At 41.5% G+C, this 12,418-nt stretch overlaps 1 protein-coding gene across 5 annotated transcripts in view; it reads left to right on the forward strand.

Moving 5' to 3' along the window:
• abca2 (ATP-binding cassette, sub-family A (ABC1), member 2) overlaps window positions 1-12,418 on the forward strand; it is a 460,895-nt gene that overhangs the window by 121,489 nt on the left and 326,988 nt on the right. The window lies entirely within an intron of this gene.

A 12,418-nucleotide genomic window follows, 5' to 3' on the forward strand; every position in this document is an offset into this window, starting at 1 on the left:
TGGCACATTGTGTGGTGACATTAGACACTTTCTGCTGTACTTCCTGTACTTCTGTGCTTGAGTACTCATGGCAATAAAATCAAAATCTAAAGTTTAAAAAGTTAAATGTAAAATCTCAAGTTAATGTAAATTGATAAAGTCAAAAGATTTTGGGAGGGAAAGATGGTTCCAGGTTTCTGGCTCTAAGTATGGCATTTTGGGTATCCGTTTACCTTACAATAAACTACTAGTTTTAAGATCTCTCTTTCTCTTTTTCTCTTTCTCTTTTTTTTCCTCTCTCTTTTTCTCTCTTTCTCTTTCTCTCCCCACCCCCCCCCACCCATACTTTCTGCTGTACTTCCTGTACTTCTGTGCTTGAGTACTCATGGCAATAAAATCAAAATCTAAAGTTTAAAAAGTTAAATGTAAAATCTCAAGTTAATGTAAATTGATAAAGTCAAAAGATTTTGGGAGGGAAAGATGGTTCCAGGTTTCTGGCTCTAAGTATGGCATTTTGGGTATCCGTTTACCTTACAGTAAATTACTAGTTTTAAGATCTCTTTTGCTCTGTTTCTCTCTCTCTCTCTTTTTCCTCTCTCCTCTCTCTTTTTCTCTCTTTCTCTTTCTCTCCACCGCCCCCCCCATTATCTCTCTGGAGAGGAGTTGTCTTCTGAGCTGGCGTCTGTTTCTTGGTCTAGTCGACTGTTTTTTAAAAATTGTTCTTGGCTGACAAACCAAAATGGCCACTGTTACCGAGTGACCTAAGCAAGACAAAAAAGTCCTGTTCTGTGTAGGTTTTCAGCATTTTGGAGAGAGTTCCTCTCCTACATGTTGTACCTAGTTTTTGTTCCACTTCTTATCTAATTTACACTCCCATAATGAGTCAGCTAGGAACTTGGTTAGCCCCTGAGTAAGAATGTCTACATTTCTGGCTATGTCTCTCTGTATTCCATGTAGCAAAGAGGAAAACAAAGAAAAATTTACAGCCCAGGAACAGGCCCTTTGGTTTTCCAAGCCTGAACCAATCCAAATGTACTGTCCAACAATGAGTGGCATTGTTATATGGTTAGGTGACTTACAACAGATTAGTGTGCTTACAAAAGTCTCTAATTCTATAACTCCTTTGTTCATGCCACTTGTTAATTAATTGCATTAAAACTGCTGCTGATTGGAATTTAAAAATGTCAGTATATTGAGATAACGGTCTTTTGCTATTTCTATAGCAGGCTGCAAGCAAATTATTTCTTGGCGTGCTCCTACTCTGAATTTCAATGTTTCTACTTCGAGGGAAACATTGGTAGCTGATGCACAGTACTTATTTGGCTGCTCTTAGACAGAGGTGTTGTAGCAAACCTTCAAATGCTGCCCATTTGATGAAATTAAATATTTTGAGCCTCATTTATAATGTGGTTGGTGTTCTTTTTATTGTTGATTTTCAGTTTTGCAGTCCTCCTGCAGTGATAAAGTAAATCTGTTCACTTTCAACCTGGTATTTCCTGCTCACTATGTTCGCTCCTGTCACAATTTCATTTGTTCTTGGAGCCCCGAATGAGCACTTGAGGTAGATCTTGACTGTGTGATACTGTGACGGAGCCAATATATAATACACCACAAACTAGGGGCATGCTGCTGAACTCTGTCGAACCCCATTGGAAACAGTCGAAACCGTTATTGTCCTTTGCTTCCTATCACTGAAACACTTTTGGATCCAATTTGCCATGGTCCCTTGTTATTTTTCTGACCACCTTTGAATGTGGGGCCTTGCTAAAATACATTTAAGCTGTATCAAACACATTGCCTTCATTGCTGTTCCTTGTTAATTCCTTTCAATAAAGAATGTCAGACATGACCTTCCGTGAATAAATCCGTGCTCACTCTCCTTGATTAATCCATGTCTTTCTGAATGAAGGTTTATACAGTCCCTCAGAAATTTTCCAATAATTACTATCACTGAGTATATGCTGACTCACCTGTAATTACTCAATCTGTCATTTTTTCCATTTAAATAGTTGAGATGACCGTAATTTAACTTGATTTGCTTGAATTTAAGATTTTAGTGTCACTTTTTTTGATTCGTGGAGCATATCACTGACGGCTCTTTAAATACAAGAGTCTGATCTGAGATCAGCGATTCAGCACAGATCAGAAAAAGTTTCTTGTAGACTTTATCAGGTGAGACGCGCAAAAATGTTGTTTTTGACGGCTTTGTCTCGTCGTGAGTCAGAGTCAGACAGCATCAAGTCTGCACCAACCTATCCACACTAACCACACTTCTGAGCATTTGACCAATGGACTTGAATGTTATGACATTTCAAGTGCTCATCCAGATTCCTGCCACTTCCTGGGTTTAAAGAAAGGTTTTCCCCAAATCCGTTCTAAACTTGCTGCCCTTCACATTAAAATTCTGCCCCCTTGTGATTGACTCTTCAACTAAGGGGAAGCAGGTACTTTCAGTACACCCTTTATAATCATATACACTCCAATCAGGTCCCCCCCTCTCAACCTTCTCTGCTCGAAGGAAAATAACCTCAGCCTATCTAGTCTCTCTTCAGAGCTGAAATGCTCCATCCCAGGCAGCACCTTGGTGAGTCTCCTCTGCAGTCACATCCTTCCTGTAGCCTGATGGCCAGAACAGCTCGGTTTATATTTAAATGTAAACCGCGGGGCCTTTATTTGCCACTTGCAGGATTTTTTGGTATTTCTTTCTTTTGTTATTTTCCATTCTATTTTTGCAAATCGTCACTGGGTAGTTGCAGGCTCAGGCTACTGGGCTTTGTTAACCAAATTTTGGAATCTCTCTCACCTCACATGCCTAATATAGATTTAAAATGGACACTGGTAGCAACATCCTATTAAATAATGTGCCAGTAAATTTAATGTTTTGCCACTGTTGTGACTATCATCAAAGTCCTTAATGTCAGAGCTTTTAACATTTACTTTCACAAAGCTGAGTAAAGGCATGTCCATTGTATCCCCATTAGAGTGAGCTATGGATTTATATTTCCATGGTCACTTCTTGCCTCTGGCTGACACACCTACCTTTCACCCTCTGTATTCCTGAACTTAGCTAAAACCCTGCCCGTATCCTAACTCTTGTCAAATTCCATTCATGTTGCTCATGTACTTCCTGACTTAGATTGACTCCTGGTTCAGCAGTGCTTTGATATTGAAATTCACATCTTTGTGCTGTAAATAATCATAGTATGTTGACCTTTTACCACAAGGGGATCTAAGTACTGGAGTAGCGTGGTCTTGCTATTGTGTAGGAGGTTGTGTAGAATGGTACTTGGATTATAGTGTGCAGTTTAGGTCTCCTTACTTCAGGAAAGATGTTATTGCTATAAAGGAACAAAGAAAATTACAGCACAGGATCAGGCCCTTTGGCCTTCCAAGCCTGCGTCAATCCAGATCCTCTGTGTAAACCTGCCGCCTATTTTCTAAGGGTCTGTATTCCTTTGCTCCCAGCCCATTAATGTGCAATGAAGGTTCATCAGACCTGTCCCTGTGATGTGGGACCGTCTGGTGAGGAGAGATTTGGCAAAGGTGAGAGGTAATCTCACTGAAACAGACAAAATGCTTCCAAGGGATGGCCAGTGTAGATGCAGGTAAGATTTTGGGGGTTTAGAATCAGGGGGTGTTATTTAAAAATTAAAGGGGCTGCCATTTAGCACCAAGATGAGAAATTTTGTTAATCAGAGGGTCCTGAACCTTTGAAATTTCCTACTTCTGATGATGCTGGAAGCTCAGTCTTCACATATGTTTCAGGGAGAAATTGATCAGATGGGCTGATAGGCTGAGGGGTGGCAGATGGAATTTTAGTTAGATGAATGTGAGGTGTTGCATTTTAGTAAGACAAATCAGGGTAATGGGAGGGCCCTGGGGAATGTTGCCAAACAAAGAGAGATTGGAGTGCAGAGTTCCTTGAAAGTGGAGGTGCAGGTGGACAGGATGGTGAAGAAGGCATTTGGCACACTTGCCTCCATTAGTCAATGTGTTGAGTATAGGAGTTGGGAGGTCATGTTGCAACTTAACAGCATATTGGTTCAGTCACTTTTGGAATCCTGCATTCAGTTCTGGTCTCCATGCCAGATATTGTTAAACTTGAAAGGGTTCAGAAAAGATTTACAAGGATGTTGCCAGGGTTGAAGGGTCTGAGCTTTTGGGAGAGATTGAATCGGCTGGGGCTGTTTTTCTTCGAGCGTTGGAGGCTGAGGGGTGACCTTATAGAGGTTTGTAAAATCATGGTGAATACTCAAGGTCTTTTTCCCAGGGTAGCGGAGTCCAAAACTAGAGGGCGTAGGTTTATGGTGAGAGAGGAAAGATTTAAAAGGAACCTGAGGGGCAACCTTTTCACGCGGAGGGTGGTACGTATGTGGAATGGGCTGCCAGAGGAAGTGGTGGAGGCTGGTACAATTACAACATTTAAAAGGCATCTGGATGGGTATCTGAATAGGAAGGATTTAGAGGGGTGTGGGCCAGGTGCTGACAAATGGGACTAGGTCAGATTGGGATGTATGGTTGGTGGGGACGAGTTGGACTGGAGGATCTATTTCTGTGCTGTATATTTCTATGACTCTATAATTTCTGATGTAAAGGGTCTTGGGGATAGTGTGTGTAAATGGCACTGAAGTATTTGATCCGCTGTGAACTTTATTAATAGCAGAGCAGGCTTAATCGGCTGGATCCCATTCATTTCCTGAACAGAGGTGGTTGCTGCATGTCGTGAAGTAGACCAGGCCATTTCCATGTTGCAAGCCAGAAGTTACTATTTTTTTCATGTGTCTATAGTTCCTAGAGTGGAAGCTTAACATGTTTTACATACAGCATGTGATATTACAAATTAGTATTTGCAAAACTCGATAAACAAATCCCAAGGGAATGACTGCAGGGCTGAAATATTAGCGCATCACTTCCCTGTTCTGCTTCCTGTTCCCAGTCCCAGTGATTCAGGTTTGTAGCAGCCCGTGTAAGGGTTTCTCAGACTGCTGTGAAGCCCACATCAACAGGAGTCATGTGCTGTATGTTCATTGCAGTATAAATAATCATTCCGTGCTTTTCATTTGAAGTGGGGCTGGGGAAAAATGACAAAGATCAGGCAAGATCATGGAGGCATTTGTGCCATTAATATCGATGAATGAAGCCAGGTGAAACTGATTTTAAAAACTGTATTTCACGGTCTAACGCCACAGTAAGAAATGTGCCCTCAATTACATTCTGACGGAAAGCTGCTGTGTTATTTAACCAGCTTCTTTCTGGCAATATTGTAATGCTAACACAGTGTAGTTTGAGTGTATTTCTGTTTTCCTGTCTATTTCTCAAATGAGTTGATATGTGATGAAGCCTGGGTTCATGTGAATATTGAGTGAAAGATATAAAAAGTTAAAACTTGTCCAGTGATTTATTTTTCCCTTCGTGGGGTCAGTGGCTCCAAGAGGATTGTTGAATAATCTGTGACACAATGCTGAATACCTACTGGATAGCATGAAGTTTTGGTGAGTTTATTTTAGGATACAGCTGCTGAGTAGTTGATCTGGAAGTTTAAATACAGCACAGGAGTGTGGGGCTGTATTTACTTGGTCTCTGGGAGGCGAGCAGTGAGGTGGAGCAGGATTAGAGTCATGAGCCATGTCAGGCTGGTTTCCCCAATGGAAGAATCTCCACTCGGCCCTTCCTCAGTACTGGGGAGACGATGGCCGAATGGTATTGTTGTTGGATTGTTAAGCCAGAGACTCCAGTAATGTACCAGGGACTCGGGGTCAAATTTAATAAAAATCTGGAACTCAGAGGCTAATGTGACCATGAAACCACAGTGTGACCCTTTGTTCTGAGATTATGCCCTCTCAGGTCTAAAGGTTCCAAGACACTCCCACAAGAGGAAATAATCTTTCCATATCTACTCTATTAAGTCCTATAAGAATCTTGTATGTTTCAATAAGGTCAGCTCTTGTGCTTCTGAATTCTAATGAGAATTCTAATAAAACAGACCCTCCATACCTGGCATCAGTCTAGTGTACCTCCAGTATATCTTTCCTTCAGCACAAAACTGCTCGCATTATTCTAGCTGTGGTAGACGAAAGCCTTGTACCGTTTTAGCAACACCTTCCTACTTTTATACTCCATTCACTTTGAAATAAAGGCCAACATCCCATTTGTCTTCCCTATTACCTGCTGAACTTGGATGCTAGCTTTTTGTGATTGATGGACGAGGGATCCCAAATACCCCTGTTCTGTAGCTTTCTGCAGTCTTTCTCCATTTCAATCATATTCACCTTTTTCCTTCTGCCTGTCAAAATTTATAACCTCACATTTCTCCATTATATTCTATCTGCCAAGTGTTTGCAAACTCACTTAACTTGCCTACATCTTTCTGCAAACTCTTGTGTCATCCTCACCACTTGCATTCCCATCTAGTTTTGTCATCCAAAAACTTGGCTGTAGCACATTCACTTTCCCCACCTGAGTCATAAATATATATTGTAAATGATTGTGGGCCCCAGCACTGATCTGTGTGGCACCATGATTTGGCATTTTGAAAATGTCCCTCCTCATCCCAACTTTGTCCTGTATTAGTTAGCTAATTCTCTTGAAGTTAATATGTTACCTCGAACATGGGCTTCTATTTTACTCAGTAGCCAAATGTGTCATTCTTATCAAAGAAGTTCTGAAAATCCAAACGCATTACATGCATTGCTTCCCCTTTTACCTATCCTGCTTGTTACCTCCTCAAAGAATTCTAGCATTTTTGTCGGGTATGTTGAGTCATTCAAGTCATTTCTTGAAACCTACCTCTCTCGACTCTGCTTTTGGTCACCTGCCCAATTATCACTTTACGTGACCCAGTGTCAGTTTACCTTATAAAACCCCAGTGAAATATTTGGGACATCTTCGTACATTTAAAGGTCCTATATAAATATATTTTGTCGGCAAGCATATGTATCTCACATTGACTCATTACCAACAATGTGTCTTATTGTTGGACTCATCACAAGTCCCCAGGAATATTGAAATCTATTTGCAGAAAGCCTATTAGTGATGGGGATAGAAACAAGATGGAGTTAGGAACATGGTTCATTCCGAACAACGTTTATTTAAGCAGAGGCAGCACTATGAATCTGAAAGTTTGTGCTGTGTAAGTCTAACATTTAAGATTTAAAACTGTCCAGTATAGGTATCGCTCTTTCTCTTAAATTCAATCCTAGAAATGGATCCTAGAACAGGCAAACAACTACTTAAAAACCCAAAATATTCTGGTTAGTCATTCACGAGGTTTATCTAACAGCTCAATTCCCAGCCTTACAATACAGTGCTCGCAACAGAGATTCTGTTATAAAATTAGAATTCAACACCTCACTATTAGCCCCTGGATAAACTTGTAATCATTTACAAGTGGTAACCACAACTTGAGTATACCCTTTGGGTGATTGCCCAGAATACCTAGGCTGCAGCAACACACCCTGGACTTCAGTCTCTGTATATTCGTTACCCTAGTCAAAGGTTGAACTGAAACGATTCAGTGAAGGAGGGTTCCTGTAGTTTGTTTTTGTTTACAATTTCCAGCATCTGCAGTTCTTTTGCTTTTTTTTTGGTTAAGGAGGTATTAAGTAAAGGTAATGAAAGGCTTTGTCGAAGAGATAGGTTTTAATGGTTGCCTTGAAGGAGAAAGGGGAGTTAGAGGAAGGAAAGCCAGAGCTTAGAACCTCGGCAACTGGAAGCGCATCCCCCAGTGCTGGAGTAGTTGGGAGTACACAAGAGGTCACAATCAGAGATTGCAGATACCCCAGAGAGTTGCGGCAAATGAATATGAATTTAAAATCAAGGCTTTGCTTGATCACTTGAGGCATTCAAGATGATTATTTGGATCAAAATAGTGTGCAAGGGTGCAGAAAAAAATTGGGAGGTTGTCACTAGATAACGATGCTCGTTGGAAGGGCTGGTGCAGGCACAATGGGCTGAGTGGCCTCCTGTGAAAATAATGATTCTGTGACCAAGAGCCATTATCATTCCACTGGCACAGGAGTGAAAGGGGCATGGGGCTTGCTGTGAGTCAAGACATCTACAGCAGGGTTTTGGATGACTTCAAATTCACAGGATAAAATGTAGGAAACCAGCCACCTGTGTGTTGGAGTAGTTGAGTCTAGAGATAACAAAACTATGAATGGGGTTGTTTCAGCAGCAAATGAGCTGAGAGGGATGAGGTCCATGTTAGAGAGATAGAAATGTGTTACCGATATGAGGTTGGGCAGTGCATCCCAGGATCAAATATACCACCAAGATTGTGAACAAACTAGTTCAATTTCAGACTGTTGCCAGTGAGGGGGAATAGATCAGGATCCAAACTCCATGGCTTCAATCTTCCAGTGTTTAGTTGGGTACTAGACAGGGCGCCTGGTTTGATTCTACCCTCAGGTACTGTCTTTGTGAAGTTTGCACATTTGCTACGTGTCTGTGTGGATTTCCCCTCTGTGCTCCAGTTTCCTCCCACATAGAATCCCCACAGGGTGGAAACAGGCCATTTGGCCCAACAAGTCCACATTGACCCTCTGAAGAGTAACCTACCCAGACCCATTCTCTGATCCTATTAGTCTACATTTCTCCTAACGAATGAATTTACCTACACATCCCTGAATATTATGGGCAATTTAGCAGGACCAATTCATCTAACCTGCACATTTTTGGACAGTGGGAGGAAGCTGGAGCACCTGGAGGAAACCAACACAAAGGTGGGGAGAATGTGCAAACTCCACACAGACAGTCACTCGAGGCTGGAATCGAACCCAGTTCCCTGGTGCTGTGAGGCAGCAGAGCTAACCACACAAACCACTGTGCCGCCCCAAAGATGTGCAGATTAGGTGGATTGGCCATGCTAAATTACCCATGGTGTGGAGGGGAACGCAGTCTAGGTAGTTAGCCATGGTAAATGCAGGGTTACAAGGATAGGGTGGGTCTGGGTGGGATGATGTTTGGAGGATCATTATGGACTCTATAGGCCTGTTGCCACACTGTAGGAATTCTACGATTCTGTGGCTATGTTTTGAATAGCAGGTTATCTGGTGGAAATAGAGTGCAGCTGTGCTAGTCTCTACGTGGCCTTGTATTCTGTGACTTGATGTGATACTTGATTTTATTTTAGATTTGAACATTGAAATTCCCAGGGCAATTATCCTTGGGCTAACAGACACTGCTATATGGTGTAGTTAAGAAAACAAAAACAGATGGTTGCTCTATAAAAGCTGCTGATCGCTATCTAAGTGAGTTTGGAGCACGTGTTAATTGCATTATTCTGGGACTGACAGATGAAGCAATGTGTGACCTTGTTTACAGACGAATATAATCACTTTTGCTTCTGCTAAATTATGCTAATAAAGTAAGTTGATGACCTCATCCATCAGACAGTGGTCAATTGCTTGATGTGACTACAAAAGCCATTACACTCAATATGTGTTTCAGTCAAAGAGTTGAACCCATTTAATTTATTGACAAGGTGCCACAGATTGTTCAGGGAGGTGACCAGTGGACTGCTTGCAGAAGATGATTACTGCAGCAGACTGTCACTGATAGTTGGTGGATTCCAAATATAGAGTTCCTGAACTGAGTAAAATTTAAGAATTTGATGCCCAGTTTGGTTGTCTAAAGGTTGTCTTATTTCAGGACCAAGAGGTGACACTTATGAAAACGAAGGTTTGATTGCAGAATGTGAATTAGTGAACGTTAGCTAACTTGAGCGGGGTGAAAGGATAGAGGTAAATGCTTTGTTTCTGTAACTTTGTCATGTGGTGCAATTCAGATTTATTATCAGAAGAAAAGAAAGGGAGATTCGAAGATTTCCTTTTTCACCAAAAGGCTTTTTAAGAGGTGGACTACTTTATAAACTGAGTTGGAATAGAGACTTTCACAGAGAAGAATTGATGGGTTCGTGGAGAAAGTACACTATGAAAGGATGCAGGAGAACCATGAAATAGAATTCACTGATATCTGGTTATGGTGCTGTCAGGGACAGGTTCATATTATGGGTAGCTTCCTGTATCGTTGTCACTTTTGTTAATTTGATCACCTGGATTGAGGTTCTTTTGTACTGTGCTTGTCAGGTGATAGTTGGCTGCATCGCTCCATTTAGAATAATGATGGCAGCTGTATCTGTGTGTGATGACCCGAGTCATTTAAGGAAGCAGCTTAAGGTATGACGATTGATAACAAAATGGCAACAGAATGCTAAGTTGTCCACATTGTTCAGGGATGTGCAGGTTAGGTGGATTAGCCATTGGAAATGCAGGGTAACAAGGATAAGGTAGGTGATTGGGTCTGGCTGGGATGGTCTTTGGAGGGTCGGTATGGACTTGAGGGGCTGAATAGTCTGCTCCTACACTGTAGGGATTCTCTGATTCTATGAACAATGGTGATCTCTTGTGCTATAAGAATCCGAGAGTGTGGTGGAGGCACATTTAGTCCTGATTAGATAGTAATTATCTGAAAGGAACACTGGAGGGCTGCAGGGAAAGGATGAGTCAGTAGGACCCATGGTGTATGACCAAAACCTTTCTCTCAACTTCACGGAAATACGCGATTTATTCATTAACGCATCAGTGTGTAATAGACTGGAACATCTTCATTTTTGACAGCTGCTACAATTCAAAGAGCATTTCATTGGCTACGAAAGTGCTTTCAGCGCAATTCTCAGGTTGTGGAATACGCTGTATAAATGCAATTGTTTCTTGCGGCCAACTAAAGTCTATAATGTCAAAGGAGGTTGGATCGCTGCAGTAGCAGTTTACAGCAATAAAAATGCACCATTATTTAGTAAGCAATTTTCAATCCTTTTCCTTTGACTTGTTTTCTGCACAGCGACCCATAATAACAGAGAGTAGCTACAAGCTCCTTACGATTGGCAGTGAAACAGGATGATAACATGTCCTAATGAATTTCTGTGAAGAGATATAATTAGCATTCTGTGAGTAGAAAAAGAAAACTCCAGCAAATGTAAAGTTCTGATTCTAATTGTATGTTACCTTTTCCATGATGGACGGTATTAACATAAACAGGATGCTACCACTTAACAGGAAATTGCCTATGTTCTGAATAATATGCAGACAATTGGCATTGAGCTACTTTTCTGGCTCTACTTCATTCTCCGCCCACCCCGTTCCCCTACCCACCGCTGACACCTCCACTGTTATTATCACAGAAACCTTAATCCATACCTCACCTGAACTCTGGAGTATTCTAGTCTGGAGACATGGTGGTAAGACATGGTTACGGAGGTATTGCTTCTGGCTGATATGATCTTTGCCAGTAGGAACAAGGGGACCAAGGTGTTTCACACAGCCAGGAAATTTCATCTCAGCCAGGCCATTTGGAAATAGTGCTGAATTTAGACAGACACCACTTTTGCAGTCAGGTGGGTATCACATGTATAGATGCAATATAAATGCACTTAACGAGTAGATTAGATCAGTTTGCATGTCATGATTTAACGTTATTTGAATCCTCTGCTGTTCAAAAATAAGGACAAGTGCTTCCATTATGGTTAGAGGAATAGAATGCACACGCTGCTGGATTGCTTTGATTGACAGTCCATCTGGTGTATCTTGGCAAAATAACCATGGTCATCTTTTCCTGAAGTTTCAGTAGAATTTATTGTTGACATTTTCCAACAATTTCTTAAAGCAGAGGTAATTACCGATTCTTGACTGAGTTTCAAAAGGACAAAAACAGTTATTTCCAATTTGACTGACAGTTTTAAGAGGTAATTAAAGGATTACCTGTCTTTGTGGTTGCCGAATAGAAATTTGTTTTTCCTAACTGACCATTTGCAATGTACAATCTTTAAATGGGTTGTATGAATGAGTGTTTCCCCCCTACCTCCCTGCAATCCTGACACATATCAATTTTGTGCATAAGGACTCTATTTGATGGTTACACATTTAAATTTTTTGATCTCCACATGGCTCATGAGCTCTGTGTGTAGCAGATACTGGGTGAGTGTCAATGGAGGTGGTATGGGTGTATGAGATGATGGGAGGATGGGGTGGCACAGGAGTTAAGGTATGTGAGCAATGGATGTTCCAACAGCCCCGAAAGCAGCTCAGTCCCAGAAAAGTAGTGGGCTTTCCAAACAGCGTTCCTCGGTACCCGCTCACTCCTGGGGCCACCTCCACACTGCTTCTGGGATCAATTGGCTCCACATCATTCTGTCCCTGCCTCCCCCAAGCAAAGGCTATGTGTACTGTAGCCCTTTATATCTGCCAAGTTGTGAAATCTCTCAACTCAATCCCCACAGCACTGAAAATCCAGCCCTTTGATTTATTTTAATATGATTCTCGTCATTTATGTTTCAACTCATTCAAAATATTGCACCAAGCATCATCACTTATACCCCTCATTAGCTTCATGCTGTCCAAACGCCATGTAGCCCCGGAATTAACTTTGAAATTCTTCCCATTGC

This window comes from Chiloscyllium plagiosum, chromosome 30 (assembly GCF_004010195.1).
Source record: "Chiloscyllium plagiosum isolate BGI_BamShark_2017 chromosome 30, ASM401019v2, whole genome shotgun sequence".
Classification (NCBI taxonomy): Eukaryota; Metazoa; Chordata; class Chondrichthyes; order Orectolobiformes; family Hemiscylliidae; genus Chiloscyllium; species Chiloscyllium plagiosum.